Source organism: Cupressus sempervirens, chromosome 9 (assembly GCF_028749045.1).
Source record: "Cupressus sempervirens isolate cs-2001-9-10 chromosome 9, ASM2874904v1, whole genome shotgun sequence".
Taxonomy (NCBI): Eukaryota; Viridiplantae; Streptophyta; class Pinopsida; order Cupressales; family Cupressaceae; genus Cupressus; species Cupressus sempervirens.
The window spans coordinates 557,079,611-557,094,816 of record NC_143126.1 but is presented as its reverse complement, the minus strand read 5'-3'; positions in this window follow the sequence as shown (position 1 = coordinate 557,094,816).

Genomic DNA, 15,206 nt, shown 5'->3' with positions numbered 1-15,206 from the left:
TAAAGTGTTTATCTTTATATTTTATCAATTTTTAAACACATTAGTATTAGTCAATATAATAAAGGGAATATTGTCAATCATATATTTTTATAAGTGCATTAAATAATTAATAATCATAATTAATTTAGCAATTGTAAAATATATCTATTTAATTTTAATTATTTATTTAAATTTTAATATGTATTGAATGAAAAATATAGACATTTATTCATTTAATACATATTAAGACTTAAGTGAATAAATAAAAATGGAGTTTCAAAAAATAAATAAAATGCATAACTTATATGCATGGACCTAAAAGCCTTATAAAATATGGAAAAGGAAATATTACCAAAGGCAAAAGGGTAAACACTTATTTTGTTTTGGTCATTTTACCATTCATGCAAATGGAAGGAAGGAGGGTTTTCAAACCCTAGCCGCAGGGATTCTTGTTGTGATTTTTACCTGCCATGGATGTTTTTCTCAGCAATTTCTTGTTTATTCTTCTAGTTGAGATGCCATATCTTTCAGTTTGAGCTTCATTTTAGATAGGCGTCAGTTTCTTCAAACGTTGGCAATGGATTTTATCTTTATCTTGACCTCTGTTGGACACCATGTCTGCTCCATCTTTGGTTGTGGGTTTCATTTGCATCTTTAGTCGCAAATTTTCTTGGCAGTGGTCATCATTGGAGCTGTAAGTTATAAATAACTTGGAAGATCTTTTGGAAACTCTTGTTGTTCCTTGGCTAGAAATGTGTCTCTATGTATATGATCTCTCCTTTCTTCTATACATGGTATTCTTCATTCCTTTGCTTTCTAGGTTATCTTTCCATGAATCTGGGCATGATTTTTGTGCTAATCATGCTGATATTGTAGATATTTGTGGTGAAAGTTTAGAAAAATCACTGTGAACTATATATTGTCTACTTTCTTTCATCCAGATCCGCTCCTATAGAAATGGTTTTCTTCCTTTGTTTTATTTTTGAATAGTTGCAGGTTATGTCGTGAGATAGACTCAGGAATTTAGCATCTGCTTTGGCTGGAAATGAAATGTAACTTCAGCTACAAAATTTTAACCACTGCTTATATTCTTTTGCCATAATTTTCTTATTAGTTGTTTGTGGAAAATCCCAATTCAAACCTTTATTCTAACCATTTTTAAAAATATTTTTTTGGACATCTGTTATAGTGTACAATATTTGAACACCACTTTGGCTCATTGATGGCACTGGAAATATTTCTATCTGAGCTCATTTTTATAAGAAGCTCTATGCATTTCTCCTTTGTCTCTTGTTCCCATGGTTGAAGCATTGATTTTCCTCTTCTGGGTATTTGCAAATCTGCCCAAATCATGCTTCATGATCCCTCTCCTTAAAGCTACAAGGATACATGTAAGAGGTTTACGTTGCCAAATAATCTAAACTGAATCCTTTTCCCCTTCATCAATCTAGATATTATTTTCTTGCAAATTTCCAATCTTAATACATAGAACTTTCATGCTTTTGTTATCAAGCTAAAACAAGTAACAGGAAGTGAAATTTCTAGAAACTCAACTCTAGCTAAACCTTTCTATTTGCTCTTGGTCTCATATGATTTAAAATAACTTTCTTGAATCTTGGAAAGGTAAAGATCTGGTGTTATTCTTGAGAGATCTGGTTTTATTCTTGAGAAATCCTTACCATTTCAATGATGTTGCTACATACTTTTGCTTTCTGCTTATAATGTCTTTTGCCTGATATCTTTTTCTTGTTTGCTGATATGACTCCTTTTCATAATGTGATCACTTTTCTTTCTTCTAAATACAGACCAGCAACATGGCTATATCAAAAAAAATCTTTTGTTGAATTGGGGTTTATCTTATGAGCTATAATGGAAGTCTCTACAATGTTTTTATATTGGAGTTAAAATCTATATCATTATTCCATGGAGTTTCTTGCTATTCGAATTATGAAAGTCATCAACATACTGCTGTAAATTAATGTTCACTATTGTAAAAAATATATATTACTATTTTTGGCATTCCTTGCTATAGATGAACAACTCTGTAGATCAGAAATGTTTATGACTGTAATAAAGAAACACTCGTGCCTTATTGCGTTAATTGTTGTAGCTTTATTTAGTTCCCTTACATATCACAACTTTTCCATAAAATATCTGTTGTTTAACACCCTTTTTTTAATTTTTTGCCTATATACTTGTAAAGATACAATTCCATTAACCTGTAGACTAAGAATACCATATTCCCTCCATGATTTGACTGAAAGGTTTCATACCTGTAACACATGTACGTCCCTTTAACAATCTCCTCGTGTCTTCAATCTCTAGCTATGGTTCAACTAGAAGGTCCCATACTTGTAATTTACATATGCCCCCTCAATAGTTTCCCCATGTCTTTAGTCTTTGCCTCTACATGATTTGACCAGAAGGTTTCACGCTTGTAATTTATGTGTGTCCCTTCGATAGCCTCCTCAGTCCTTTGGTCTTGACCCCTACATAATTCAGTCGAAAGGCTTCAAGCATGTAAGTTATGCAAGATCCTTCAACCACCTCAAACTTCATACTTGTATTTGCACATGGAACAAACTCATTAGCATAAACACGTTTTATTTTTTAGATTTCTCTCTTGCCTTCTTGTCTTTTAATATAGTTATCTGAATAACCATATTGTAGGAACAGTAGAGTATAGATGATTGGAAAGATCTCCATTACTCAATTCATATGAACTGACCCATCTCTTCTTTCATTTTTGTGGGTTGATTCCCAGACAGAGATGTGGGCTCAACCCTTCAACATTCAGCACAACAAATCTTCTGTTTAGGCAATGGATGCCTTTCCTCTTATCATTTTTCAGTACTTTTCTATTTATACAATGTGTTTATTCAAATATTATGTTCGAAGCTAAGGATGCTTGTGATATCTAAATGCATTATATTTAAGTACTGTGTAAAACTTGAACACATTTGTACCTTATCAAAACAATTTTGAGTATTTCAATAAAAATGTACTATTTTGGTACTTGTATTCTGAATAAAAGTGATCAATTTTCTTGTTTACTAACTCCTATACTTTACTCTCTGCATTCTTTTCATTATGTAATGTGTATTCTTAGCAACTAAAACACACCTATTTCAACATATAACATAGCAATTTAGGAGGTATGTTAACTTGGTAACAATTTGTGTAGTTTCAATTTATATATTTTTTAATTTGCATGTCATCCTCACTTAACTTGTTATCTTCATCCCTTCAGTAAATTGTCCCAATATCTTTCAACAGTATATGATCCTAGATTGACATTCAATAGGAGTAAACTAAACATCCAAAGTAAGAACAAATCTTAAGTTAATTCAAAACACAATTTTACCTAATAGCTTGGATATGGATTGTCTTTGCCCATTGATCTTTCATTATTGATGCATATTTAGATAAGTAGCTATGATTTTGGTTGCATATTCCCTTAATCGCATACTTTATTGATTGTCTTCATGTAGAAGGGGATGAGATGTTGTTACCAAGTACAATCATGGTGGAGAATTATGGTTGACTATTTTGTGCTGACAAGTTAGTCACTTTGAGAGTTGGATGGTCAATTCATAGATGTGATCATGGTGCCATGGATTTTGGCATGTCATGATTAGATATATAGGTCATTTACTAGTGCTCATTGGTTTTGTTTCATATTTTGATTATGGTGGTATATCTTCTTGGTTGAGGATCATGTTTATTTGGAGCTCATGATGTGAATTTTGAGTTCTTTGATGGTTTGATACCATGTTTGATTCCCATGGTTAGATGATAGTTTTTCATCATGATATCATGGATAGATTAGATACATAGTTTAGTGGGAGCTTGTGACAATGATGAGGTAGCAACACATGATTAGTTCCTAGTTTGGTTTGTATCTTCTTGGGTTGGATACCTTAGTTTCACTTGGTACTGACACTTTGGTTGTGTGTATAGACGTAGAGGATCTTCATGTACGAGATGAATTTTATGATGTCATCGGTGACTCAATACCATGGTTGAGTGGGATTTGTTGGTATTGATATATTTATTGAGTGTTTGTAGATGTCTTAGATCCTGTTGCTACAAAAGATTCTTTGACATTTGCATGATGCACTTGTTATCTTCATGGTGTGTAAAGATGGTTCTTCATGGTGCATGGAGATGGTTGCATCTTGAGGACTCATGGGATTCTTGGAAAAGGTGTGGTTTGTGCTTTTAATTGACATGCTATCATTGGTATTATGATATCTTCATTATTATGTCATAGTATACTCTTGATATATGTTTAGAGTTTTATCATGTCATGGTATGTTGATATGGAGCATGCTATCTCTTTGGTTGAGATGGTTTAGATCATGTTGTCATGCTTAGGTTCCAAAGGCCATGGTGAGAACTTTTTCATTGATCTTGGTCTAGTCTCTTCATATTGAGTACATTGATCATTTACTCAACACCTCATGAGATTATTATGTTGCATGTGGAGTTGGCATGGATTGATTGGTTATAAGTACTCATGGATACTTAGAGATGATGTTCATGTGAATTTCTCTTGTGATTAGAGAAGTATTTGTTAAGGTAGTGAATGGTTCTAGTAGGAAATTTGAGGAGAATTCACCTAATATGAGTTGAGAGGAGATTATTTTTAGGCGAGTCTCGGTTGCAGACTTCAATATCTTGATGAGAATTCTCATTCCCCACTCTTGGTCTAATCTATGGTTTACAACTTGAGAGGTACAACTCATTATTTCTCTCAAGTGCATTATGTTATATGGTATAGTTTGGGTGTGTTGTGGCTTCTTGGTTGGGGTCTCATGGGGGATAATCTTACTTACACAATTTACATCTAGAAGTGTGTTAGTTTGTGGTGACTGATCAGGGAAGTACTGTACATACTTCATAATTCTTTTTTTTTTAAATTAGGTTGTAGCTGACATATGGCCAAGATGTTGTAACCCTAAAGTGAAAAAATACTTGTAGAAAAGGGCTTGGGGTTAGGTATCTTTCATAATGTGTGATGCAAAAATTGCTTCTTGCAGAGGTATTGAGTAGTAAGGGTGATGCAGGAGCATCCAGAGGTATAAGGGCAATCCTGTGTCACCCAAAAAAAAATGTACTTGGACTTAGTGTCTATTTCATGTGTTTTCATTTTTGGAAACCCATTTGGGTCAAATAAAGGTTCCAACTCTCACAGTTCCACTATCAGTGTTCTAGGTTAGAGTATTTGAACACCTTGGGATACGTGTAAATGTCAAAAAAATAGGAGTATGTAATTGAGCCATAATTTTGGTGAATTAGAGGGTGTAAATTGGCCGGATGAATTTAATTGTAATTTAGAGCATTCCAGAAAAAGAATTAGGTCAAAGGCCCCATGGTTTGAAAGTTATTGTAGTTTTTTGATTTCTGGAGACCTCCTAAGAATGCTTCAAAGTTAGGTTAGGGGCATTAAATTACCTTGAACAAGGAAAAAAATGGGGGATGAGCAAAGCTGGTCCATAAGGCTATAGAGCGCTTCAAGATCTTTTCAAAAATGTAAATGGTTCGTCAATCGGAGCTACGGTTCAAAAGTTATGCCCCTCGGAAGTCCGATTACCATTTCTAGATTCTTCTAGTTTTGCACTGACTTCTAAAGTGGCTTCTGGAGCCTTCTACTTAGTCGGTGGATGCCAACTAAAACTTTCTAGAATGTATTCCTAATCCTTAACCCTTTGGGGTCTATTTAAGAACATTTCTGGCATTGTAAAAAGTAGTTCAGAGTGGAGTTTGAGAGAAGGTACTCAGAGAAGAATTTATCTCTAGATTTATGCTATTGTAAGCCCATAGGGCATGTTTTGGAGTCTTTTTCTCTGCACTAAGCGTAATAGCATATTTTTATAGTTAATAAAATTTTCACTGTTGGAAATGAGAATAGAGTAACTGAGAGGGGGAGGGGGTGAATCAGTTACTACAAAAACTTTTCCACAGTCCCTAAGATGTCTAAATATACCCTTGATCTGATTAATAAAATGTTGAACCTTGATAATGCAGCAAATGATAAATATTAAGAACTGATATGATATCATGCACAAAGTAATTTAGTAATTAAGAACACAAGAGACACCAGATTTAACGTGGAAACCCAATATGGGAAAAACCACCAATGTAACTTTTTCACTCTTCTGAAGTGAGCCCTGTTAGGAGCCAACCCTGTTAAAGGTTACAAAAACACACTATTAGGTGTGACCCTATTAAAGGATTTAATCACCCTATTAGGAGTGGCCTTGCTAGAGGTCTTTAGAACAATTCAACTGAACTGTCACCTTGTTAGAGGATTTATTGAATGGCTGTTAAACCAACTCTGTTAAGAGATTTTGAATACACTGTTACAATGGTTAGAAAGCAACAATGAAATGACCTGTTATAATGTGCAAATTATCTTTGCTGATTGTAGATTTCTGTTATGCTTGACTGGATCCTTACTGATCAAATACAACTTTGCAGCTCCTTTAACACATCTGATCCTTCATCAAACTTTTCTCAACATTCGTTTCTTCATACTATAATTTGCATTCATAACTTTTTCCTAATCACACACTTTAATTCATAACTTGAATGACCATATATACCTTTCAGATTATCTTAGTCGGCTCAAATCACTGACTAAAACAAATAATTACAACAGTCGGCTAAAAGTAATTAATTAGCAAATCCCTATACTGGCCGACCCTGCACGGTGAACTTTGTTCAAAAGATAATTTTTTGTTAACCGAGTAAGCTCGATTGATACAGCAAACTTCGTGACAAACCATCAATCGCTGGGAAAACTCAGTAATTACTGAGTTTTCTGAGATAACTGAGTGAGCTCGGTGGAAACTAACCTTTGGAGACCGAGTGAAGCTCGGTTAGCACTGACTTTTCCATAATTCATTTGATGACCGGGTGAGCTCGGTGGAAACTAACCTTTGGAGACCAAGTGAATCTCGGTTAACACTAGCTTTCCACATTTCCTTCGTTGACCGAGTTAGCTCGATTAACACTGTCTTCCACATTTCCTTCGATGATCGAGTGAGCTCGGTTGGTACTGTAAATTGCATTGCAGACTGCTTGAGCTCGGTGAACTTGAGACTAATGACTGATATGACATTTGTGTGACATCAAGGACAACATTATCCAACAATCTCCCTCTTTGGCATTGATGGAAACACAACATGTCATAACAAAAATGAAAATTTGAAAACAAGTTCAACAAGATAACAAACTTCTCCCTCTTTCAATAGTCTCCCTCTGTTAAGGGACTTCATGGCAAACTTTTCAAATCTTCACAAATTTCAGAAGTTTCAGAAGGATATGACAGTAAAATCTCTCCCTCTTTGACAACATATGCCAAATACAACAAAAGTTAAGTGAATTATAATGTACCTTTAGTACTGATTCATATGCAATGATTTTTGATTAAACTGCATCAACAGATAGATCTTCAATCCTGTATGTGTTGATGCATCACTAGAACTTATTTTTAGTGAACTTCAGATAGAGGAATGACCCCTAACTTACCTCTGAGATACAAAAATGCATCCTTAGGTAAAGGCTTTGTGAATATGTCAGCAATTTGTTCTTTTGTATGGACATATTCCAATCTGATCTCCTTGTCTTGCACCAATTCTCTGACAAAATGATATTTTATTGCAATATGCTTGGTCTTGGAATGCATCACTGGATTCTTAGATATGTTGATTGCACTAGTATTTTCACAAAACATGACAATTGGTTCTTTGATTTCCATCTTCATTCCTTGCAATAACTGCTTAAACCAAACAATATTTGAATAGTTTATTGTTGCAGCAACATACTCTGCCTCTGTTGTAGATTGGGATGTACAATTCTGCTTTTTGCTTGTTCAGGAAACTAATCTTTTTCCAAGAAAGAATGCTCCTCCACTTGTGCTTTTTCTGTCATCAAGGTTTCCTGCCCAATCAGCATCAGTAAACACTTTCAAATCCAAATTACCTCCAAATTTGTACCAAAAGCCATAATCTTCAGTTCCTTTCAAATATCTCATTATTCTTTTGATTGCCATCAGATGAGTTTCTCTTGGCTTTGCTAAAAATCTTGCAACAATACCAACTACAAGGGCAATATCTGGCCTAGTATGAACTGTGTATTGCAATTTTCCAATCATAGATCTATACAACGTTTGATCTACCTCTTTGGATTCATCATCTTTGGTAAGTTTCAATCTAGTACACATAGGAGTTCCAACAGGTTTACAGTCCTCCATACCAAACTTTTTCAATATCTCCTTGATGTATTTTGATTGAGTGATGTAGATGCCATTCTTATTTTGTTGAATTTGAAGACCAACAAAGAATTTTATTTCACCAAACATAGACATTTCAAATTCCTTGTTCATTTGTTCTGAAAATTCTTTGCAAAGATCATCATGCCCTGTGAAAACAATATCATCTACAAATATTTCTGCCAAGACAATCTTATTATTTGGTCCTTCCTTTATATACAAGCTACTATTATCATTAGTTCTTTGAAAACCAATCTGAATAAGGTAGTTATGCAATCTTTCATACCATGCTCTAGGGGCTTGTTTCAGACCATACAGTGCCTTGTGTAATTTGCAGACCATGTCCTTTTTATTTGGATCAACAAAGCCTTCAGGTTGTTCAATGTAAACCTCTTCATCCAATATTCCATTGAGGAATACTGACTTGACATCCATCTGATAAACTCTGAATCCTTTGTGAGCAGCATATGCAAGTAAGGTTCTGACTCCTTCCAATCTTGCAATAGGAGCAAATGTTTCTCCATAATCTATGCCTTCTTCTTGAGAGTATCCTTTGTATACCAATCTGGCTTTGTTTCTGGATACTTTACCATCTTCAGTCAACTTGTTTCTGAATACCCACTTGGTTCCAATTACATTCTTATTTTTAGGCCTGGGTACTAGAGTCCATGTCTTGTTCTTCTCTATCTGTTATATTTCGTCGTTCATTGCCTCAATCCAACTATCATTTGTCAATGCATCTTTAATGCTTCTAGGTTCAAAATCAGCAAGTAAACAAGTATTTTTCAGTTTGCTTCTTGTCAAAGGTCCTTCAGACTTGTCTCCAATGATCTGATCTGGTGCATGATGTCTTCTGACATATTTAGCTAATATAGGTTCTTTGCCTCTTGAATGAGTTTCATTGCTATCTCCTTGTGCTTCAATTTTATGTTCAGGCTATTCTGGTTCAGTAAGAATTGGCTCAAGTGCTTCAAACTTGGTAGATACTTGCTCGGCAGTGTTTGAATGTTGCTGTGGCTCAGTTTGAACTTTTTGCAACTCAGTTACTGATGACTCGGGAGTTGAGGATTCTTGAGTGAACGGTATGCTTGGTATAGTATCTGGTTCAATGTAAACAAATCTTCTGTAATCTTCAGGTACCTTTTTGTTTTCTTTTTCAAATTTGTCTGCAAACTCATCAACTTTCACATGTGCACTTTCTATAACTTTTTGAGTGGATAGATTTAAACATCTATATGCTTTGCTTTTGCAAAAATATCCTAAAAATATTCCTTCATCACCTTTTATATCAAATTTTCCTTTTCTAGATTCTTTCAAAATATAACATTTGCTTCCAAATACTTTTAGATAACTCACATTGGGTTTGTAGCCATACCATAATTCATAGAGAGTTTTCAATGAGTCCTTCTTCAACTGTACTCGGTTTAAGGTATGAACTGCAGTGCTAATGGCTTCCTTCCAATATTTGATAGCAACCTTCTTTTCTATCATCAGGGTTCTTGCACAATCCATGATGGATCTGTTTCTTCTTTCAGCTATTCCATTTTGTTCAGGAGTTCCTGGTGCTGAGACCTATCTTTTAATACCTTTTTCAATGCAGAAGTTGTTGAATTCATGTGAGATGAATTCACCACCTCTATCTGACCTTAAGCATTTTAGTCTTTTTCCTATTTCTTTTTCTACTCTTGCTAAATACCATTTGAATTTCTCAAATGCTTCTGATTTATTCCTTAGATACATGACAGTCATCATTCTTGAGTAGTCATCAACAAAAAGAATGAAAAACTTTTCTCCAGTATAGCTTTCTATTCCAATGGGTCCACATAAATTAGTATGCACAATATCCAATATATCTTCAGACTGATAGTTCTTACTTTTAAAACTAGTCTTTCCCATTTTACCAATTGAACAATTCTTGCATAGTCCAACCTCAGGTTTCTTAATGTTAGGAATGCCTCTTACTTTCTTGAATTTGCTTATTTTTACCAGGTTATCAAAATTGACATGACACAACCTTTTATGCCATAACCAACTTTCTTCAATTTGAGCAATAAAACATGAGCATTCACCAAGTTCTAGATAGAACAAGTTACCTTTAGTTTGGGTGCCAGATCCTATCAGCTTTCCTTGCTCATTCAACAGTCTTACCTTTCCACGCATGAATTCCACCTTGAATCCAGTATTGAGTAACTGTGTCACACTTAGCAAATTATGTTTAAGACCTTCAACCCAATAGGCATTATTACATACAAGTTCTTTGGTTAGACAAATTCTTGCTCTTCCTTTTATGAAACAAGGTTCATTATTACCAAACCTTACACTGCCACCATCATAGTCTTCAAACTAATCAAACTTAGTTTTATCACCAGTCATATGATGTGAGCAACCACTGTCTATAATCCATGTATCATTCTTACTTATATGAGAGACAAGTGCCATTTTATCTTCCTCATCACTGTTAGAATCATCTTTAACGACAATATAAACAATTTCATCCTCACTATTATCAGAGTCTTTAGAATTTTTAGCCATGAAGCATGATTTCTTACCTTTGTTCTTGGATGTTTTGAAGTCTTTCTTGCCATTCCATTTCCTTTCATCATGGTTTTGCTTGTTTGGACACCTTGCTGCAATATGACCAATATCTTCACAAGAAAAATAGATTAGAGGAAGTTTACCTTTGTATTTTCCTCTACCTCTAGAGTATTTTCTTGCTAGTAGAGCTTCAATTACTTCGAGATCACTGTCTGAACTTTGGCTTGATTCATCTTCACTTTCTGACTGAGATTCCTTCTCCTTTTTATTTTTCCCTTTGAGTGAGAGCTTGGCTTGAAATTCTTATTCAATGTTTTTGGAGGCTAGAACATAGTTATCAAAGTTATCTAGTTCAAATGCAGTTAGTCTTCCAACTATGGCCTCAAGATTTATCTGATGATTTGCTTCACACCTTCTTTCCTGAATTGCAGAAACTCTGATTGCATAAACAGGAAGTAAGGTTCTGAGAACTTTGCTTATAACTATTTCTCCTTTGATATCACCTCCAGATGCTCTGATTGCACTCACACATGCTTTAACTCTTTCAACATATTTTGCAATATTTTCATCCTCTTTCGTCCTCATTTGATCAAATTGTCCTCTTAGACTTTCTGCTTTTGCTCTTCTTACATTATCATCTCCTCCATAGATCTCTTTTGGCTTGTTCCACATTTCAAAGGCAGTTGTGCAGTCCTTAATGTCATCAAATTCTTCATAACTAAGATCGAATGCTATGTCTATCATCATATTGTTATGAGTCTTCTTTTCAGCAATGTCATTGACAGACAATGTGCCAAGAGGTTCTTCATATTTTTTCTTCAAGGTATTTTAGTCAAGTATCACCAACAGTAGCCAGATGAAGTCTCATCAATCCTTTCCATGCGGAGAAGTTATCTCTGTTGAGTTTTGGAATTTCTCTTTTGTAAGACATCTTGATCTTAGGCTTAGATCCTTGAAATCTTTTCTTGCAAGCACCAAAAGCTCTAATACCAATTGTTGAAAATGAGAATAGAGTAACTGAGAGGGGGAGGGGGTGAATCAGTTACTACAAAAACTTTTCCACAGTCCCTAAGATGTCTGAATATACCCTTGATCTGATTAATAAAATGTTGAACCTTGATAATGCAGCAAATGATAAATATTAAGAACTGATATAGTATCATGCACAAAGTAATTTAGTAATTAAGAACACAAGAGACACCAGATTTAACGTGGAAACCCAATATGGGAAAAACCACCAATGTAACTTTTTCACTCTTCTAAAGTGAGCCCCGTTAAGAGCCAACCCCGTTAAAGGTTACAAAAACACACCGTTAGGTGTGACCCTGTTAAAGGATTTAATCACCCTGTTAGGAGTGGCCTTGCTAGAGGTCTTTAGAACAATTCAACTGAACTGTCACCTTGTTAGAGGATTTATTGAATGGCTGTTAAACCAACTCTGTTAAGAGATTTTGATTACACTGTTACAATGGTTAGAAAGCAACAATGAAATGACCTGTTATAATGTGCAACTTATCTTTGCTGATTGTAGATCTCTGTTATGCTTGACTGGATCCTTACTTATCAAATACAACTTTGTAGCTCCTTTAACACATCTGATCCTTCATCAAACTTTTCTCAACATTCATTTCTTCATACTATAATTCACATTCATAACTTTTTCCTAATCACACACTTTAATTCATAACTTGAATGACCATATATACCTTTCAGATTATCTTAGTCGGCTCAAATCACTGACTAAAACAAACAATTACAACAATCGGCTAAAAGTAATTAATTAGCAAATCCCTATACTGGCCGACCCTACACGGTGAACTTTGTTCAAAAGATAATTCCTGTGTTAACTGACTGAGCTCGGTTGATACAGCGAACTTTGTGACAAACCATCAATCACTGGGAGAACTCGGTAATTACTAAGTTTCCTAAGATAAATGGGTGAGCTCGATGGAAACTAACCTTTGGAGACCGAGTGAAGCTCGGTTAGCACTGACTTTTCCATAATTCATTTGATGACCGGGTGAGCTCGGTGGAAACTAACCTTTGGAGACCGAGTGAATCTCGGTTAACACTGGCTTTTCACATTTCCTTCGTTGACCGAGTTAGCTTGGTTAACACTGTCTTCCACATTTCCTTCGATGACCAAGTGAGCTCAGTTGGCACTGCAAATTGCATTGCAGACTGCTTGAGCTCGGTGAACTTGAGACTAATGACTGATATGACATTTGTGTGACATCAAGGACAACATTATCCAACATTCACTTTCCTATTATGTCCACCCTGTTCTTGGGTTGTGTCCCCATCAAATGGTATCAGAGCTAGTTTTCCTAAGTGTGTAGACAAAGCGTCGACTGTGAGGCAATTTGCACCAAGACTGTGTGGTTGTGGGTTCGAGTTAAGAAGATGCCTCCACAAATAGAGCATGGCAGAAGGGCTGGAGCTATTAATCATGAGGAGGTTAGAGCCCTCCAAAGGTAAGTCCAAGCATTGCAAGAGGAGCTCCATAGGGAAAAAAATGTTGCTACAGGTGACGAAAGTGAGGATGACAATGAAGAGGAAGAAATTGGACCAGAAGGGAAATTTGACAAGAAAGTTCTGAATCATGCAGAGGAAAGGCTTTTTTGGGCCATTACTAAGTTTGGGAAAAGACCTACAATTGATGTGGGTGTATTTTCAAGAAATTTGAAACCAGATGAGTTGATCGATTGGATCAATGAACTGGAAGAGTACTTTGAGTATGAGGATATCAAGGATCCAGATAGGGTTAAGTTTGCAAAGGCCAAACTAAAAGGCCATGCCAAAATTTGGTGGCAAGGGGTTCAATTGGAAAGAAATAGAAGAGGAAAGGATAAGATCACAAGGTGGGATCGTATGGTGGACAAATTGAAGAAGCAGTTCATTCCTGTTGACTATGAACTTGATTTGTTTAAGAAGTGCATGGGTTAAAGCAAGCAAGAAAATCAGTCTAGGAATATACAGAGGAGTTTTATCGACTTTTTAATTAGAGCAGGTCATGCAGGAGCAAATAAAGAAAAGATTGCTTGTTATATCAATGGGTTGTGACCTAGCATCTAGGAGGAATTAAGTCTAGTAAGAATGACCAGCGTTGAAGAGGCATACCAGTTTGCCCTACGAGTTGAAGAGAAGCTAAATAAGAGGTTTTAAGGGAGACAATGAGGGTGCAGTTAAGGAGGAAGGGGTAGTGGTAGGTCATCTGGAGGCCGAAATGAAACCCAAAAGAAAAATGAAGATGAGGGTACTAGCAGGAACCAGAGGAACAAGGGTTTCAACCGCTCCCGTGATCAAGATTTTGAAAATCAGAGAGGAAGAGGTAGAGGACATGGACAAAGAAGAGGAGACTTCCATGGTACTTATTTCCATTACAATGAAGAAGGTCATCGTGCCTTTGAATGCCCTCAATGACAAGGAAGGACAGATAGGAGAGCTGAGGGTCAAGCTAGGGTTGCTCATGTGGATGACGATGCACAATCATCACATTCAGAGGATGCAGAAAGAGGAGAGACATCAATAAATGAAAGGGTCCTACTAAGTGGTGAGATTGAACTAGGACAAAGGAGGAGTTTATTCTGTACCAGGTGCAAGTGTGAAGATAAATGTTGTGATGTGATCATTGATGGTGGTAGCACTGATAACTTGGCATCAGAGGAGATGGTCTCTAAGTTGAAGCTCAAGAGGGGGAAACACCCCCAGCCCTATCGAATTTCTTGGGTGGAAGATGATTATAAGGTCCTGGTAAATGAACAATGTTTAGTGAAGTTCAAAATTGGGAGTTACCATGATGAAGTTCTCTATGATGTTATTCCAATGGATGTTTTCCATCTATTGTTGGGAAGACCGTGGCAATTTGATAGGCATGCAGTACATGATGGTCATGCAAACACATACTCTCTAACAAAGGATGGAGTTCACCACAAACTGAAGCCCATGAAAAAGGAAGGTGAAAAGGTATGTAGCAGTGCTAGGATTTATCTTGTTGATGGAAGGAAGTTTTTAGATGGCATGAAACATCAGTGTATGTGCTATGCTTTGATTCCTAGGAAAGATAAAGAAGGTATTAGTGAAATACCACTTGAAGTTTCAGATTTACTAGGTGAGTTTGGAGATATCATCTCTGATAATGTTCCAAAAGGATTGCCACCAGTAAGGCAAATCAGTCATCAGACAGATTTAATCCCAAGAGCTAGTTTTCCTAACAAGGCTGCTCACAGGATGACTCCTACTAAAACTAAGGAGCTAAATAGACAGGTTCAAGAGCTATTGAGGAAGGGGTTGATTTTGGAGAGCCTGAGTCCATGTGTAGTACCTGCAGTACTGGCACCAAAGAAGGATGGAGAGTGGAGGATGTGTACAGAGTCTTGAGCTATAAATAGGATACCCATCAAGTATCAATTTC